The 18,971-nt window shown below is 45.2% G+C and overlaps 1 protein-coding gene across 1 annotated transcript in view; it reads left to right on the top strand.

Annotated features, from left to right (window-relative positions):
- agap1 (ArfGAP with GTPase domain, ankyrin repeat and PH domain 1) overlaps window positions 1-18,971 on the top strand; it is a 134,436-nt gene that overhangs the window by 1,276 nt on the left and 114,189 nt on the right. The window lies entirely within an intron of this gene.

Genomic DNA, 18,971 nt, shown 5'->3' with positions numbered 1-18,971 from the left:
GTGGGTGGGTGGGGGTGGATGCTGCTGGGTGCGGGTATGAAAGCAGGGTGACAGCCCTGGGTTAATCCTGCTGTTTGTTTCTTCACATCCTGAAATACATCGACTCCAAATTCAGTGTGTGGCACCTCCTTCTTGTGTGTTGTGGTTTCAACTTGCTTTCAATTCCTCGTGGTTTCCAGTTTTCCACATTTTTCTAAAGTCTTCTTCCAGAGAAGACAAAGTGGCGGTGAGGTACCAGCACTGGCAGGGTTGCAGCTTCAGTTCCTTGGGTTTCCTGCTGTAAATGACGCCTTTACGTTAAAACCTCACAAATAAGACAAGAAACAAATCAGAGGAATCAGGTTTGATACCAGCAGCTGCATATTGATCCACTATCGGTTCTAATGGGTGACACAGGCGGCAGTGATATTAAGCTGGTTGTGAAAGTGGCGTTTCCTTTGTGAGTGGGATAAAGACATTTGATAAAGCCGCTCTGTGTTTACAGTCATTTCATTTTTCCAGTAGTTTTCACTGATTAAATCTTAAACCAGTGTTGATGAAACTCAGAGGAGGTAAAATGGGTCGTGAGCAGGAACATTGTCAGATTTACTCCAGCATGTGTGAATTACAACCTCCTAAATTAGATGTAAATACTTTGTGATTCTTGCACATGGTCTTTCAGCGGCTCGGTTATTCTCTGAAATACAAATGGTCGACTGATTCTGACATTGATGATTTTGTTGTCCTGATTTTGTAGCTGTGATAAAATAAAACTCCCATGAACCTCCTATAACCTGAACAAACACACGCTGAAAAGCTATTTGAGCCTGTTTGTACAAAGGTTTATAAAGCGGCACATGAAATCGATTTGTTTGACGTAGGTGGGAGAAAAGATGATGTGGTCCTTGAAGCCTTTTATACACTTTGGAGGCAAGGCACCGACACTGCCTGGGGTTGTTGGTTTGAAGCCCTGAGTACGTCAGTGAGCAGCAACTGCCTCAGTCTGTCAGTTTTGTTGTTTATTCTACGGGACGTGATTTTACAGATTGTATGTTGGCCGTGGTGTGTTGCTTTACAGAAAGCAGTGTCATATTAATCCTGTATTGCTTATGTTTGGCTTTTTCTCTTGGAGTGTATCAGTTCATAATAACACTGCAAAATGAAATTCACCATTTTAAAACCTGTAACCTTGGCAGAAGTGCACTGTAAAGGAAATCTGAGTCTGCGTTCACTGGGATATTTGTAAAGTGATTGATACAGACCGGAAACAAGACGAGGTCAAATCCTGGTTTATGGCTGGACCCTCTTGCATCATCATTCAGTCTCATATCAGCTGGTTTCATCTCTTCATCTGTTCCCTCCTCCTCACTGTGTTCACATGCACAGTATTTTAACAAGCTGAATTCACAATAAAGCTGCTTCTCACTCGCACGTTTTTCTGTTTCTGTTGCAACAAGTTTGAAGCAGTGACTGAAACGTGAAATGTCGTTTCCAAGCTGCTGCTCAAATTCCTGATTTTTCTAACCACGCCGTCGTCTGACACCAAACACAGACGTGAAAGACAAAGACGGAGCTGTGATTTCACATGGATTTACTGTAACAAAGACAGTTAGAAGCTTGTTCACGTCAGCTGTCGGAAAGTAGTGAAGTTTATCCAAGACGTCGCTGTGTTTGCCGTGAGGTCTGTAAAGCTAGCAGCCAAGGCGCTAAGCTAACACAACAGTCCTCGCTGGTTTACAGCCTTTCAATGGTGGACAGATTTTTTATCTAATCCTCATTTTGACCAAATGTAATTCAGATTTGTTCATTTGTTTCTGCCCTGGTTTAGAGCAAGGCACGAGGTTGTTGGTTCGACTCCTGCGTGGGGGTGTAAACAACGTGTCACATGGTCGCTGTTAGTGTCAGGAGGAGACTGAAACTGAAACTCTTTCAGCCTCTTTTTATTGGATTAGCTCAGAAGTGGAGTTCGGGCAGAATGAGATCTATTTCTGCTCAGTCGTCTGGGTCACATGACGAAGATGAGGATGAGGATGAGGATGATGACACTGTTGCAGAAGAGTCCGTCTGTGTCGTACGTGACTGTTTGGAAAGTGGAGGTTGCTGTGTTTGTGCGTCGGTCGGCTTTGTTTAGGAACATGTGTGTGTTGTTGACCTGCAGATAATATTATAAGGAGAAGGAAACTTCTGTTGTGAACAGACAGATGTGTCTAAAAGAGACGAGACAAAAGAGAGTAATTCTGTTATTAAGTTAAAAAATGTGAGTGTACATCATCACAGTAGCGTGGCGTGAGAGGCACCTGACTGAGCGTGCTCAGTGGCCACACAGCTGCACAGCTGTCTGAGCGACGCAACACAATAGTCGGAGCAGTGACTCGCTGTTCCTTTGCTCATTTCCATTTTCCCTGAGTTCAGTGGCACATGGTGACTCACTCACTCACTCGCTCGCTCACTCACTCACTCACTCACTCGCTCGCTCGCTCACTCACTCACTCTCTCTCTCTCTCTCTCTCTCTCTCGCTCGCTCACTCACTCACTCACTCGCTCACTGACTCGCTCACTGACTCGCTCGCTCACTGACTCGCTCACTCACTCACTCTCTCTCTTGCTCACTCGCTCACTCACTCACTCACTCACTCACTCACTCTCTCACTCACTCACTCTCTCTCTTGCTCACTCGCTCACTCACTCACTCACTCACTCACTCTCTCACTCACTCACTCACTCACTCTCTCTCTTGCTCACTCGCTCACTCACTCACTCACTCACTCACTCTCTCTCTTGCTCACTCGCTCACTCACTCACTCACTCACTCTCTCACTCACTCGCTCACTGACTCACTCACTCACACACTCACTCACTCTCTCACTCGCTCACTCACTCACTCGGAACAACAGCAGCAGTTCTGTCATCCTTTCTCTTCTCCCCACAGCGCACATCTGGATGTGTCGCTCACATTCATGTCATGTTATGCAACCTCTCAGCGTGAGATGCAACTGTCCTCTCTCTCTCTCTCTCTCTCTCTCTCTCTCTCTCTCTCTCTCTCTCTCTCTCCCGCTCTCCCTCTCTGTATCTCTCTCCCTCTCTCTCTCTCTCTCTCTCTCTCTCTCTCTCTCTCTCTGTGGTTGTGTCGTTATGTAAATAAGTCGTCCATCCCTCTGAGACAAACGAACAAACAAACAAACATCGGCTGCTCCTCTCAGTCGACTCCTGATTCTCGTGAAGCAGGTGAGACGTCGACGCTCGGCCTAGTTACGGCGCCGTGACTCACATCTCTCCACGTGCTCTGCGGCGCTGTGGGGCTCATTTGCATGTGAGGTGTGTTGGAGGATGGATGGAAGTCCTGGCAGCCAGGTGACCCACTTTCTGTGTCTGGCCTCGGAGCCGCGGCCCACCCTCTGTGAACATCGCTCACTTTGTTTTTCCCACAGCGGGAAACACACTTTAGTTTCATTCACCGAGAGATTTAACAAACAGGTTTGTCCTCTGTCCTGTGACGGACTCGGACTGGACCTACAGGCTGTAACAGATGATGACGAGCAGCAGAACCGGAGCTGCTAACGCTTTGTTGTTTCGGTCTTCGCAGGAAGTTGTTGGATGTTTGTCACATAATTTGCTTCTTAATGCCTCAGCCGTCTGACAGAGCCAAAGAGTAATAATATACCACATGTCAGGTTTCAGATGGGTATCATCCAGGCAGTGTGACGAGGGGGTTCAGCTTCTCTTCTGTTATTGGTCGGTTTTTATTCTTCCGCCCGGCGACAGTCAGAGCAGCAGCCATATTGTTTTCAGGTTGTCAATCCGTCACATTCTCGTGGACAAAATTTCTCAGTAACACCTCGATGGAACTTCTTCACATTTGGCACAAACATTCACTAGGACTCAAGGATGAACTGATTAGATTTTGGTGGTCAAAGGTCAAAGGTCAAGGGCGTGGTGACCTCACGAAAAACGGTTTTGGCCTTGTGAATGCAATATCTTTGTAACACCGTGACAGAACTTCTTCAAAATTTGGTAAAAACATCAACCTGGACTCAAGGACAAACTGATTAGACTTTGGCGGCTAAAGGTCAAAGGTCAGTGTGACCTCAGAAAAAACTTTTTGGCTATTACGCAAGACTTGACAGCAATTATGACAAAATTTCCAACCAGTGTGTAACGTTATATGACTCCAGATAAACGGGGCTGTAACCTGAAACTAGTCTGAGTGGAGGAGGAGGTGATTCTAGTTTTTATGTTGAGCGTGAAAACAGCAGTTTTATTAGCTCTTTATTATGAGCTGTAGATATTAAAACTCTCCACTTCAGGGACTTATCACTGATGTTCGCTTTAAACTTTGGACTCAAAAGTTCAGTCTTTGAAAACAGCAGTTTGTAGTTCAGTGATGTTGACTCAGAAGAAAGCAGTTATTACCTGATTTAGTATTTATTCCACATTTAAATACACGCTACGTTTGAGTTCTGGTTAGAAAGTGAGTTTTCTGTGTGTCTGTGTTTGTGTTTCTTGAGGCGCTGACTCGGATGCAGACAGCAGATGTTTACGTGACACTGGTGGTCTGTGCGTGGACACGTGTGCAGGCGGGCTGTACAGCCATGCGCTCACAGATTGAGTCTCACAGGGCCGACTAAGACAAACAAATGTACGTCTCGTGGACTTTCACAGACTCTGAGAGTTTAGTCATTTCTTAAATCCATCTGTTCGTCCATACTTTAAATACTGTAGGTTGTTGTTCCTTCAACAAACACCAAAAATACGGATGAAAACATCAGCAATCAAGGAAGCTCAACTGCTTTTCAAAGTAAAGTCTTTACTGGAGTTTCTTCACCACATGAGAACTGATCTATTTTGAAAAACTTCCATCAGTTCACTGTGTTTTCTGCTTTTTGATGCTTTAACAAAACTCAGCAAATCGTCCTTCAAATACAAAATCCAAGCAGTCGTGGGCTGAATGAGAGGCTCTCAGGTTTGTTAGATGCTGTGGCCTGTCAGAGGAGAAAGTAGAACTGAGTAGAGCAGGTGGAGCAGAGTGCAACAGGCCTGCTTTAATCTCCAGTCTCTTTATCGGAGCTGCTCTGCAGTAACTCGGCCGTTTCTTTTCCACTTCAGCCTTTTGTGTGCTGCTGCTGCTTTTGTCTGATTTTTGTCAGCGCTCCAGCCGACAGTCAGTGAACGCACCATGTGACCCAGTTAGCCCTCACCGCTGTGTGTTTGCTCGCCCTCCAGGCTCCGCGTATCCTCTCTCATTTGTCAGGATTGTACCCACATAAGGCTCACTCTCAGGTTTCAGCCGTTTGTGCCTCTGATGCAACTCCCGTCTCGCTCAGGGCCGACGGCGGGTAAAGCGAGGCACCGAGACCGGCGGGGTTTGGGGTTCAACTCCCACTGAGACCACCTGTAGTAGGATAAACCGTCCTGTGCTGCCAGGGAATGAAACCAACACACACCAGGGTTTGAGTGTTTATAGAAGGATCAGTGAGTTACCTGCCACGCTGGCTGTTTGAAGCCTTTGTTTATACTCAGGTTTTGCTCTTTTTCTCTTCTCAGAGTTTGTTTCTTCTCTAAAATACACCTTTTCTTTCTAATCCATGTTGACGGCACAATATAGATCTGAATCTCTGTGTCCACACCGACACAGGCTCCACACACTAAAGGACAGAAAGTGAGGAAGCAGACTCCCAAACAATCCCAAAGATCTTTAACTGCCAATGACATGAAAAGATCTTCACACTGAGGAAGGACAAAAGTTTCAACACTCGATTTTCAAAATAAGTTTTACATTCAGGTCGATGTCTCCATCTTAAACAACATCCGACCTGTGACCTGCACAGCTGGGGTCAGCTGATCCTCCGGCTCTTATTGTGAAGCTGGTGCTGGAGTTTTACTCTTTAAACTTTCTGTTCAGACTATAAATCACACAGTTGGTCTCATACCTGAATTTGCAAAATGCAGCTGCATTTGTTGTCCAGTAACACAGCTTGTTATTATCCTCCATTTCTAAAATAACACAGGAAACGCACAATAACTGTAGTAACTAACAGTTAATGTCTCATTGATTAACCTGCAGGTTGTTGTCTTGATTAATCGCAGGGCTGCACGATATGCAAAATAAATCATATTGCCATCATCTTGGCAGATATTGTGATTTCAGTTGGAGTGGTCGTTTGTTCATTTTCACTTTGGAAATAAAAGAAGAATATGATTTGTTAATTAATTAATTAATTAATCGATTTGATTGTTTTGTCATAGTTTCCAGCTCAGACTGATCTGAACACCTGAAGATTCAGAGGTTAGGATTATTTATGACAAAGAGAAGCCTCATCGTCACATCATAGTCACTCTTGCTCTGCGTCAGCCTCCTTTTCTCGTTAAGTGCTGTAAGTAGAAGTGCGTCTTGTGTTTGGCTGCAGTAAACTCAGACATGTCTGAAGACGGCTGAACATCTGGTGGCAGCTCACGGCGAGGTAAAGACTCAAACTGGACGGATTCTGTGATGACTCGAGGGTTTCCGGGTCGTCTGACTCCACGATCAGGATTGTGAGACGACTCCGTGACTCAGAGACAAACAGTTTCATCCCGGAGGTGTCGCCGTTTGTAGTCACTTGTTTGTCTGTGTGTCGACTGCGGCGCTCTCTCCCTTAGCGCTCACACAATATCAGAACAGTGTGATTGTGCCAAATTAGAGCCGGAGGCAGATGGACCGTCAGAGAGCGGTTATGTAACGCTGCGGCTGATTGACGTCGGGTAATAACAGTAATAACAGTGAGAAGAAGTCACAGGGATTCTTTTAAACCAGGGTTTTTTTTAGCTGTTACATAACTGCCACCGCTGCCAGCACGCAAGTCTGTCTTGAGAAATTACGCTGAGATCTCTGCACCTTTTGTCCACATCCCCCCCCCCACCCCCCCATGCTGACTGCACCAGATTAGGGCCAACTGCAGACATCATGTTCTCTCTGTGAAGTGGTTGTGTACTTGTGTATTTTTATTTTTTTTATTTTACTCGCGGTCATTTGTTTTCCTGCAGGCGTCCTTTCATTAGGCTTAATGTATGAGGTGAAGCATGAGTCATCACCAGGCTGGGGTGCAGTGAGCGCGCTCAGTCGAGGCAGCGTCACAAAGCATCAGGGCTGAGCGGCGCATTGTGTCTGAACAGTTTAGTTTGTATAAAACTGATCAGTATCAAGTAAATTGATCCAGATTTGAAGTTTAATGTTGATTTAAAGGATGATGTTGATGATGTGTTGGTATGAAATGAGGCGTCCAGCTGTGAAGGTCAGATCGTACCTGAGGTGACACGTGATTCCCTCTCCTCCTGACTGGACTCAGACATCTGCGCTGCTGTCAGGCAGATTTCCGTTAACCCAGGTGCAGATGTAACCCCACGGTTTCTCCACAGTGTCAGACAGATGCTGATTCAGCCTCTGGCAGGCGGGAACACCGGCGCTGGCAGATCAATCAGTTAGAACTCTGGTGATGTTGAATCCATCTGTTATTAAGAGTCCTGGTTTGTTGGTGTGTGAGCTCAGGAGCTGTTATGATTTCTCCAGATAACTGCAGATGAGAAACCCGAGTGGCCGTGGGTGTTTACATCATCATTTCCAAAGGTCTCAGCGTTTCTAAAAGTCTCTGTTTTAGAGGTTTGAAATCTCTGGAGTGGTGACGACGAGAGGAGGAAACGTAGCTAAAGAGATGAGTTTTAAAACGTCGGCTCATAAAGACCACCGATGAAGACCTTGTGGACGCAGTTGAAAGCTCTGTGAAAAGCTCATAAGTAGACCTTGAGTTGGGATGCTTTGTCAAGCTGCTGTTTCTGTTCGTTGGTGACGTAACATTTGGTCAGAGATGAGAAAACTTCTTTGTGGGAATCATGTTTTCAGACAGAGGTCAGAGGTCGCTCAGCGTTGTCCCCATCTGATGTGAAACCCACCAGTGAGACGAGGTTAACTGGGATCTCTGGGATTAGCCGCAGATCACAACTTTCCCTGCGTCCTTTAATCTGCCTGCGGTGGGTCGTATGGATCTGTGCTGACCCCAGTTAAAGTCAGATTAGAGGTGGAGGCTTCCAGCTGACCCGACAGAGACGCTATGTACAGATGTTTTCATTTGCAGCTTCAATCCGCCGTGTGTACGCTGGGCTGAAGCGTGTTTGAGCTGCGTTCATCCTCAGTAGATGAAGGAACCAGCTCAGAGACTAAATGTGTAGAGCAGCTTTAACGCTGTGAAACGTCCTTCCTGCGTTCGTCCTCACAATGACATTTACGAGATAACGATTGTCCCCGAGCCTGTCTCTTATACACATCTTCGGAGTGGGAGGGACTCGGTGTCATCACGCCGCTGTCAGAGGGATTTACACACATTAAAAACCTAGATACAGAGTCAAATGAGCTGCTCAGCTGGTTTGATTGTGCGTCCTGTACAGATCTGGTCTGTACCCGTCGCCACGGGAGACGAGATAAACTATCATGGAAACACCTGCTGCAGGTGAATGATTGGTTTATAAATCTGTCAAGATCATTTCATTTCAGGAATAGATTAAAACGACCATCAGACGGCTTGTCCACGTTCCTCTTGACGTGTGTTCATTTACATGATCTCAGGCCTCAGCGCTCCATCAGCGGCCATTTATTTACACATTGTTCATGTACATTTGTGCAAGAAAAACAAAGTGATTCTCTAGTTGTGAGATTTACACACAGTGTTCATAGTTAGCATTAGCATTGTTAGCACCGTCAGTGTTGTGGTGCGGCAGACACGCCCCGACCTACAGATCATGTTCTCCAGACGTAAAGGAACATGTTTGTACAAGACTCAACAAAAATCACATCATCATCATTTAAAAACAGATTTTCTGTGAAAATGAAAATGCCATTGCAACTGAAATCACAATATTATAATATTTTGTGCATATCGTGCAGCTCTAATGTGATTTTTATTTTTTGTGCACAAACCAAATAATAGTTTTATTCATGTCCAGATCACATGTGGAGGTGCAGCTTCTCTGCAGTGAACTGGCGGCTGCACACGCTCCCGTGAGCAGCTGACGTTCAGGGTGAAACGCTGCAATTAACCACGAACAACAGAATATGTCAGCAGCTCCGTCCACATACTTCTGGCCATGTAGTGTGAGTGCAGAAGGACAACAGGTAGAGAAACAGTGTGACTTTCATCAGTCTGTGTTTAAATATTTTTAACACCCTCACTTGTAGTTGGACTCGGCTCAGGAAGGATCACCTGTGAGCGACGCTGCTAAAAATACAGCATCTGCTCACTCTGACCCCATCTGCCGTGCATGCAGATGATGCAGGGATTTCTGGGTAAAATTTCTCCTGCCTGCCTCCAGGGAACCATTAGGGAAGTGTAGTTATCAGCCATCCCTTTGTGTGTGCGTGTGTGTGTGTGTAACATCCAAACACACGACTTCACTCCAATGTAAGAGCGTTTTTCCTCTTTATCTGTGTGTGACCTCCGTCGGCCCGTGAAGCTCTTCACTCAGCTTCTGTTTTGTTCGAGGTGGAAGCCGAAGGACTTCATTGTGTATGACTGATGGTAAGACGGAGATGCAGCAGACACATGATGGAGCGCAGCACTTTAAGCCCCGTAATCACAGTTAAAAACAGCCTCAGGACCATGAGACCCCTCATTACACAACAGTTAAAATGTGTACGTGTGTGGTCCTTTCCCCCAGAGTAGAGGACGTACATAAGAGTTTAATGGAATAGTTCAACAGTTGATCCATGCGCCTGCTCGTAGCGCCTCATGCCTGTAAACACAGCGGGAATGAAAGAGACTTTACCCTTCCTCTCACAGGATGTCGACTGAAATGACAAAACAAAACTGGACTGAAATATTAACTTAGCAGTAAATGGAATCAGCTTGAATAAAAACACGTACATGTGAGGTTCATATCATTTAGTTTAGCTGTGATTTGTTTGTAGTTATTATTTAGAAGCAATTGAATCATTTTGTAGAAAATTTACTGTCAGTCATATCTGAAAGATAAAAACAAAAATCATGTTGTGTCATCGTAGGAAGTCTTTAAAGGAACATTCAACATTTTCATGAGAAGAAGTTGCTCCTTAAAATTGCAGATATTAACGGCAGCTACCGATCGAAGCGTCTCAGCAGCTACCTGAGGAGGAGACCTGACAGATCTGTTTTACCAGTTAGCACGACGGCTAGCAGCGCAATCTTCATCCACTGTGTGTGTGTGTGTGTGTGTGTGTGTGTGTGTGTGTGTGTGCGTGCTCTGTAAGTGCATGTGATGACATCACTCCTTAGCGTGTTGACCCGTGTTTAAAAAAACTTGATTATACATGCTTTAGGGGCTAGGCTAACTGTTTCCCCCTGCTTCCAGTCTTTATGCTAAGCTAAGCTAAGCTAAGTCCAGTCTGTTCAGAACACACAGACACGAGAAACCAAACAAAAGTTTATTCCCCAAAATGTTGAACTGCTCCATTTAAAAATGCTTCTGGTTTTATTTTAAAGACACTCTCAGATTTCAGTTTCTATGTCCAAATCCAGTTTCAATATGAAACACACACACACACACACACACACACACACACACACACAGCTACAGAGATGACAGGGCTCTAACAGAAATATTCTCTGTCCTTTCATCAGTTCAGTGTCTTGACCTTTCCTTCCTGTAATCACAGCCTCTCTGCTCAGCCAGAGAAAACACCACAGAGGAAGAACCGGCTCCTGATCGTGTCCTTCATCCACCATCATCATCATCCTCACAGGTTGAAATCAGCGTGCAGATGCAGTTTATTGAAGCACGAGCCCTCGTTCTGTTCAGAGCACAATTAGCTCTGGTAATGTGCTGCAGAGTGTCGACACGATTACATCCAGCAGAGCAGACGCGTTCACTAAAGAGGCTGTGCTGCGTTCACTGACACATCAGTTCCTCCTTTTGGTTTTAATGTGAAATTCTCTGACAGTATTCCACTTTTCATTCAGCTCAGCTTCCTGTGAAGAAGCAGACGGATCTCCGGACACTGATGTCTAATCTATGTGGTCGCAGACGCCCTGCTGAGATCCCACTGTTTGTTTCTTAATCCTTCAGTTTGGTCCAATCGTACAAGCTTCTTTAACATGAGGTGCCCTTCCCCCACAGTGTCCAAACACACTGACCCACACTCAGGGGAAAGACGTGTGAACAACACCGTGATCTGTCACTCATCACAGGAGTGAGTCTGAGCTCAGACACCTTTCATTTTACTGATTACTTTCTTCTTTTATTGTGAAGTCAGCTTCACTATGAGCTCTACACACAATCATCCGGCACCAATCTTAAATATGAATAGAATAATTAAACAATGAAATCAAATATTTACAGTAAAATGTGAAGTAATATTATAGAAAAGAATAAATAGAGAAATAAAATATATATATAAAATATTGTGATGCTTGGGAGGTCACTGTTAATGACTTCACTGATGTCACCAACTGAGAACCAATCAGTGGCGACCGTGGGTGTGACATCATCGTTTCCAAAGGTCTCAGTTGCTGTCCGTCTGACACGACAACACAACCCCAGAGTTTTCAAAATAAAACGGGACACACAGTGTTTCCAAAAGTCTCTGAAAAGTGTGTGTGTGTGTGTGTGTGTGTGTGTCAGATACTGAGGCTGCTGAAGCTCAACTCGTCAGACATCGAGAGGTTTTGATTTTATTCTGAAAGGTCGGAGACAAGTTCCCCCCAGGCCTGTCCCTGTAGTGTGTTGTTAATAGTTGCATAATGCAGAGTTGTAGTTTATTAACAATCGATTGATGAGATTATTCTGGTTGGGATCAATAAAACACCTGATAGATGAATGGATGTCAGAGAGAATACCTGTGACCACAGTCAGGATATTGTATAACAACCATAAATGGTTGGTAAGTGAGTGTGAGCTGCTGATCCATCAGTCTCTGCTGCCTCCTCTTCCCTCTCAGAAACACTGTTAATGGGTCATTGTGTCTGAATAATGCAGAGCTCCAGGCTTTGCTGCTAATTTTGGTTTGGCATCTCGCTGCTGATTGGCTGACATCTCCCTCCCTCCCTCTCCCCCTCTCTCTCTGTCGTTTCTCCCATCACCCCTTCATTCCTGTTTAAATCTGTCCAGTTTTGACCAGCGCATCGTCCATGTTTTGGTGTTTCCACTTCCTGCACTTCACAGTTTGAGGTCGCAGGTCACGGTGAGTCACGACTGAGTCACCGCAGAATCAGAGAGTCTCGTCCCAGCTGGTGAATCTCTCCGAGCGTAGCTATCACAAAAACACAAACGTTTATCTCTGCGGAGCCGACAGTTTAACACAAACCCACACATCTCTGCTGATGGTGGCGTGTTTCGTAAGAGTGCTCAGACATTTGCATGTTGATGGACACGGCGTTGTTATCGCCCTCCATCATTCTCCTTTAGTCTTTAAAGCTGCTTTATGTCGTTTTCCTCTGCCGCCACACCTGGTTACTCTCCAGGAAGAGCTTTGACCATGTGGCAGGAACGTACATATAGATGTACATAAAGAGCTCCGCACTATTATAATTTAATCATATTCAACATGATTGGATGTTGAAATGAATACATTAATCTATTTATCTAAAACATCCAGAAACCTGTGGCCTGTGTTTTACTGCTGCTGCTGCCGTTTCCCACCTTTTCCCGCCGCTGTGTCAGAAAGGTGACACCTCTGTCCGCAGAGGTTTTACCTGTCCGTCCAGTTCCTTTACAGCAGAGCTGGACGGGTTAGTTTCCTCCCCGAGGAGACGGCTGACGAGAAGCCGAGCTGACGGCGGAGGTCAAGCTGCTCCTCTCTGGCCTCCACCTGCCTGATGTCACTGTTCCCGCTCCTCCGACCTGCTCCAGCATCGTTTAGACCAGGAATAATGTGACATAATGACATAACCAGTTAACAGTGGCCTGTATGAATATATATGTTTCTCACAGGTCATTCATTTCAGAGGATAATGTGTAGCACTAAATATACTGGAGCTTTACCAGCTGACGTACCCGCCAATACCCATATGTTATCAATAAGCTAACATTGGCTCATATATTGATCTAGTCGACTCTTAGTTTTGTAGTGGTGGTGTCTGATGCTCGAAGTGTCTTCAGTTGAAAATATAGATGATGCGTGGATGTTAAATGATCAGAATGGTTCTCGCTGCAGCTGCTCGCAGCAGTAGGACGATAGTTTCACACTGGTGCTTGTTTCTCTGGCTGGTTTGTTAGAAGCAGCAGCAGCAGCTTTTATTTCCTTTCATGAGTCACATCTACCTGCTGAAGTTGTCAAAGTGCCCCAGGTAAGATCTGGAAACCCGCAGCGACTGTGTCACGTTGATGAAGTTGTTCGCTTCCTGCCTTTTTCATGTGAGTCTGTAAAAGTCCCAGACGGAGGGAAACTCTGCAGGGGGGCGAAGGAGCAGCACCTTGTTACAGCAGGGTTTGTGCAGTTAACCAAGATTATTAGCATTAATGTGAACATCACAGTCGTCGTCACGTCTCCGTCCTCAGCAGACACAGAGGGAACTGTTGGTCGAGTCGTAGTGGGGAACTCCTCTGCTTCCCTGCTTCCTCATTATGCTCTCGTCACAACGTCAGACTGATTCAGAGATGCTGCTGTAACCTTGAGTCTCACAGACTCATAAAGGCTGAGGAGACATCTGAGGTTGTCTCTTTGATCCTCTAATAAGCCTTAAACGCCGACCTGAGGCTGCGGAGCCTGAGCGTCTTTCTCTCACACTGACGGTGATGAGGGAAGTGAGAGGAGGTGAAAAAGCAGGAAGCTGTCGCTGCATGTTTACATGATTTTACTCCATCAGTTTACCTCTCACGTTACTTCTCTTTTCTCAGCACTGGACCGCAGTGGTTTGTAAAGCACATCATTGTTGTTTGGATTTATATTTCAACATTTATGAGCCTGTATTTTGTAATCTGAGTGAAATGATGAATAAGACGTTCACCCTCCTGCACACTGGGCTCAGGTTACTGATCACACAGTGAAAACAAACACTGTGGACAATGAGACTCTGGTGCTGTGTGGGTTTCTCAGTTTGTGAATGTTGTCGTGGGAAAGCGAAGGAATGAGACCGAGGACGAGGCGAACGCTGAGGTCGCCCAGATCCTCCTGACGCAGCTCATCTGATCCGCTTAGATTCAGACGTTTCATTCTCCATGTGAAACGGCTGGAAATGATTTATTCAGCATGTTGTACCAGGAAACATAGGAGCTGCTTTACCTGTAAATACACTGGAAATCATTCATTAGTTGATCACCAGAAAACTATTTGGCAACACTTTTAATCTGTTGTAACCTGAAAAAACGAGATCAACAAACAACCAATGGATTAGTCGAGAAAGTAATCAGATTAATCATTAAAGTAGAGGATTAATGAGCTGTCCTCGTCCAGAGATGGAAAGGTAGAGTCATAACACACCTGTGATTCTCTGCTTCCTGCTTCAACAAGGTGAAGATTTGTCACCTGAGTTTTGCTGGTTGTTCAGACGTCACCTCGGACTCTGGAACATTTTCTAGACTGAACGACAGATAAATCAAACATGAATAATGATGAGCCACAGGAGGAGGACGTTTCTTCTCAGTGTCACTCTCATTTCAGTTCTGTGTCAGGTACAAATCCACAAGTCTGCTCTCTGTTCCTTATCGGGACAGACACTCGTCACAACCACTGACTGCTTCACTTCTACACCGCTGAAACCAAGTGAACTCGTATCCTCAAACCTTTTATCACGTCAGGTGTTTCTCAACTTCCCATCAGCCTCTGGGTATTTTGAAAGAGAGAGGTTTCGTTTTTGACCTGAGACTGACCCGTGTTTTCTTTGTGCTTGAAGGAGCATGGACGTAAAAATGATTTAGTTTCTATACGTCCAGGATCCGGAAGCAGAAGCTGGGATCAGTGTCGGGGTCTGAGCAGCTGTGGGGTCCAGCTGCAGCAGGCCTCTTCCCTTTCCCCCCACTCTCCTTACTATGAAGGGAAGCTGCAGACACCGACCTGACCAAAACAATAGCCCGGCCGAGTCCAGCACGGATCTCATGCAGGTATAAAAATAGTCCGCCGGGTCAGCGGCTTCCTGCTTGCTGCTTAACAATGCTCCGTCTCATTTTCTGTCTTGTTGGCATGAAGCAGAGAGGGACTGAAACGAGACCAGGCAGGTTAAACAGCCACAACAGGCGTGAAATAAAACACAGGTCAGACGGTCAGTAAACACAGAGCCGACTGTGTTACTGAGGATCAGAGCCAATCAGAGCGAGGAGAGCAGGAAGATGTGGGTGATGGGATACGACCGTCCATGTCTCCTCAACTCCCCGGGGGGCTGATGTCACTTCCTGCCCCATCGATCGCCTCTTGTTGGGCGCGGTGCTGATGGCGGTCTCAGAGGACAGAGGCCGGCCCGAGTGTCGCCGCGGTTCTCTGACTCCTGCGAGCTCCGTTTGTCCTGCTTGTTTTCGAGGCGTACAGCAGATGCTCGGGAGCCCCTGAAGGCCTCGCCTCGTTCACCCATTAATGATTTATCGCCTAATTAATTTGACTCCATCGCCGCCACCAGCTAGCCTAATTAGACCGGCTCCATGTCTCCGTGAACGCTCGTCCCTCAAACCCAGAACATGAAGGAGGAGAGAGATTTCATGAGTCGAAGCAGACTGGATGATTTTCACACCAGTGCTGATATATATGGTATGATATAATATAATATAATATATATGTAATCAAGAGATTTGTCACCAAATTATACTTTTTATTATCTTATTTTGAAGACATTTCCTGCCACACTTCAATCTGGACTAAATGTTCTGTAAAAACAAGCTTTTGTTTTAATAAAATATCCTTTAAACTTTAAATCTGACCAAGTATCTGATGCTTCACTTCCTCAGTCTCATGTTCCCACTGACGCCTCACTGTCAGCGTGGCGTCTTCTGGACCGACAGGTAACTGTCGTCTGTATGGATCCACGTGGGGGAGAGACAGCAGGTGATGTGACCTTTGATCCAACCTGATGTGTTTTATTTACGTTCTCTGGCGTCATGAAGAAATCATTAATTATTAACAGCCATAGAAACTGAAAGAAAAAGGTTTTAAGGAGGAACTGATTAAATACAGTTTTTCACTTTCTTTATCGATGAGGGAAAAACCCTGAACTGCCGACTGAAAAATCTGATGTGACGTCTTCTTGATCGATCGATTATTGATCTGTTGATGAACTGATGGGTTAATCGTTGGGTTGTGTTTCCTTCCCTGAGATGAAAGTCATATGATTCAAAGGTTCAAAGCTTTAGTTATTTATTTATTTGAACTTTTTATTGTTGATGCAAAATAAAAACCAAAAAAAGTGATAAAACAAAACAAGACGACACTTTCTGAATCTCTGGAAAAGATTCGGAGCTGACGTTTATCATGGCGTGTTCGTGTGGACAGAGAGAATCTGCTGATAACTGAAAAGCAGACACTCAAACCTGCTGAAACGCCGGTTTCAGGACAGTCAGAGCGGCGTCCTTCAGCAGCCACGGTGGCCTCAGAGGGCCGTAAACCCTCGCAGACAGACAGACAGTGGTTTTATAGGGTCAACAGGCGACACTCAGGCCCATCTGTCCTTCACACAGAAAATCAATCCTCCCCTCGTGTCTTCAGACAACTCTCTTTGTCTCAGGTCGCCATCTGTCCTCTCTGTGTTTTCTGTGTCGGCTCCGCCTCCTGCTCTGGATGACACGGCACAAAACCGACACTCAGCTGGATCCACTTGGACGTGTGTGATCATTATTATTATTATTTCAGTCTGAGTGGGACAGGAAGAGGAACTAGAATCACTGCTCTCATCTCTAAACGCTCCTCCCTGCCGACTGTCAGCCTCATAACATCCTGAAACCCCATGACGACAAACTTACAACCTACTGATGATGCTCTGTGGCCGACCTCTGACCTCCCTGTGCTCCGGGCCCTGACAGGGATCAATAACAATCGCATCAGGACACAGGACATTTCCAGGGTTTATTTACGACTTAAATTAGTCATTACACACGTTTACTCTGTGAAAGAGGCTCGTTACAACAACATGACCTCAGCAGCAGCAGGAAGCCAGTCCGGTCTCCGGTGGATCAGGAGCTGCTGCTTTTAGCTTCTCCAGCTGAGAACTGCTTTTGGAAGTTGACAGTGAAAATACGGTTGATCATAGAGCATCACCTGCGTCCCACCTTAACTTCAGTATATCACAGTTTCACTTTCTGCTGTTTGTTGTTCTGGTTTCATCAGAATCCTTCAGGTGGCTCATTCAGGCCGGTTTAGATCCAACAAACAGTCAGACTTCAGATGGACTGAGTCTGAATTCATCTTTAGTTCTTGACCATCTTAAGCCGGACTGTGGAGCAATTAATTCTGGGTAAATTAAGACTTTTTTTCAATATAAAACAAATGTCCGACCAAAGAAATGGCTGCCGTCTCTACAAACTCTTTCCCTTCTCTTTGCTCTCTTCATAACAATGTTTGTTAAACCACAAATTATGAGCCATGTGTTCCTGTTTTTATTGTTGTTGGGTGCTGCTGCTCAGCACAGGTGTCATTGATTGTTACCATGGTAACAGTGGTCTCAGAGTTAGCCTGGAGGTGAGGTGTCGAATGTTTTTGTCTTAAAATGAGTCAGTCTTTATTTTTGTGAAACACTCTTACCTCTGATGTGTACCAGTGTTTTAGTGTTTTAGGGGCTGACAATACTTCACTGTTAGATATTAGATGGTTAATTTCAAAATAAACAAAGTGATTATTAATCAACATATTACAGTGAACTGTCGACGTTCTGCAGCTTTTCCCATCATCCTCGTGTGCTCCTGTCTCCATTTATCTCCCTCCGCTTGTTCTCTGCTATAAAACAATAGATGAACCATGAACCACGAGTCTCAAAACAAACGAGATGAAGATGTAAAGATGTTGAAATGCAGCTCTCAGAATCACACACACGCTTAAAGCCGCCCGCTTCAGCGTGCAGAGTATCACGCTCGGGGACAGCGTGTCCGCCGGCCGGCCTCATAAATCGCTTCATTTTAAGTAAGGGATTATTAATCTGCCTCAGCTGTAGCTGGAGAGCAGCGCTGACCCCCGAAGGACCAGAGGGCCCCGCTTTTTGGCCGCCGGACAGGGCCGTTAATGCTGTAAGCAGTTTATACTACACACACACACACACACACACACACACACACACACACACACACACACACACACTCCTTTCTCATAACAGAGGCTTGGATAGATGCAGTTTTAATGAACAGCTTCTCTTTATCAATGAGTCCAATGATTATTATCAGTGTAATCGTTATTTTTCAGATTCACTGATTCATCATTCATCTTGTTTTCTATACGACAAGGTAAAACACCACTTCAGTACAAAGACCTGGCATATAATGTGTAGATTAAGAGAAAATAAATAAATAATTAAAGTGATTTTGATTGAAAGGTTAAAACTGGGAGAATAAATTTGTAAAGTTACGAGAAAAAAATTGTAATTTAAAAGACAAAACATGTTGTAATTTTGAGAAATTATGTTTTTTTAGGACGAAGAAGTTATAACACCAGAGAGTATTTCACCTTCTGCTCCACTTGAACTGATCGACACAAATAATCAATGTTAATTTTCTGTCGCTTGATCAATCGGTTCATTATTCAGCACAGCCTCTGTTTGTGTTTCCATCTGCGTTACACACTTGTGGAAGAGCCTGGGCCTCAGGTGTGTGTGTGTGTGTGTGTGTGTGTGTGTGTGTGTGTGTGTGTGTGTGTGTGTGTGTGTGTTGCCATGGCTGCAGGTCAGGCTGCAGGATAATTAAGCCCAGAGGAAGTGATCTGGCTCTGGGTGCAGCAGCTCGGTACCATCTGCCTCCTGCAGGCCGCTCTCATCTCCGATCACACGCGGGTCAAACACAAAGATCCTCTGTGTTTGACGAGATGAATCACTCCGTGCTAAAAGCTGACACACCTCTCAGTCTGTCGTGGCGTGTGAAATGTCACACGCACG

This window comes from Seriola lalandi, unplaced genomic scaffold (assembly GCF_002814215.2).
Source record: "Seriola lalandi dorsalis isolate HSWRI2012SDOR001 ecotype SW California unplaced genomic scaffold, Sedor1 jcf7180002054977, whole genome shotgun sequence".
In the NCBI taxonomy this organism is placed as follows: Eukaryota; Metazoa; Chordata; class Actinopteri; order Carangiformes; family Carangidae; genus Seriola; species Seriola lalandi.
The sequence above is the reverse complement of the archived record's forward strand: the minus strand, read 5'-3'. Positions and strand labels throughout refer to the sequence as shown.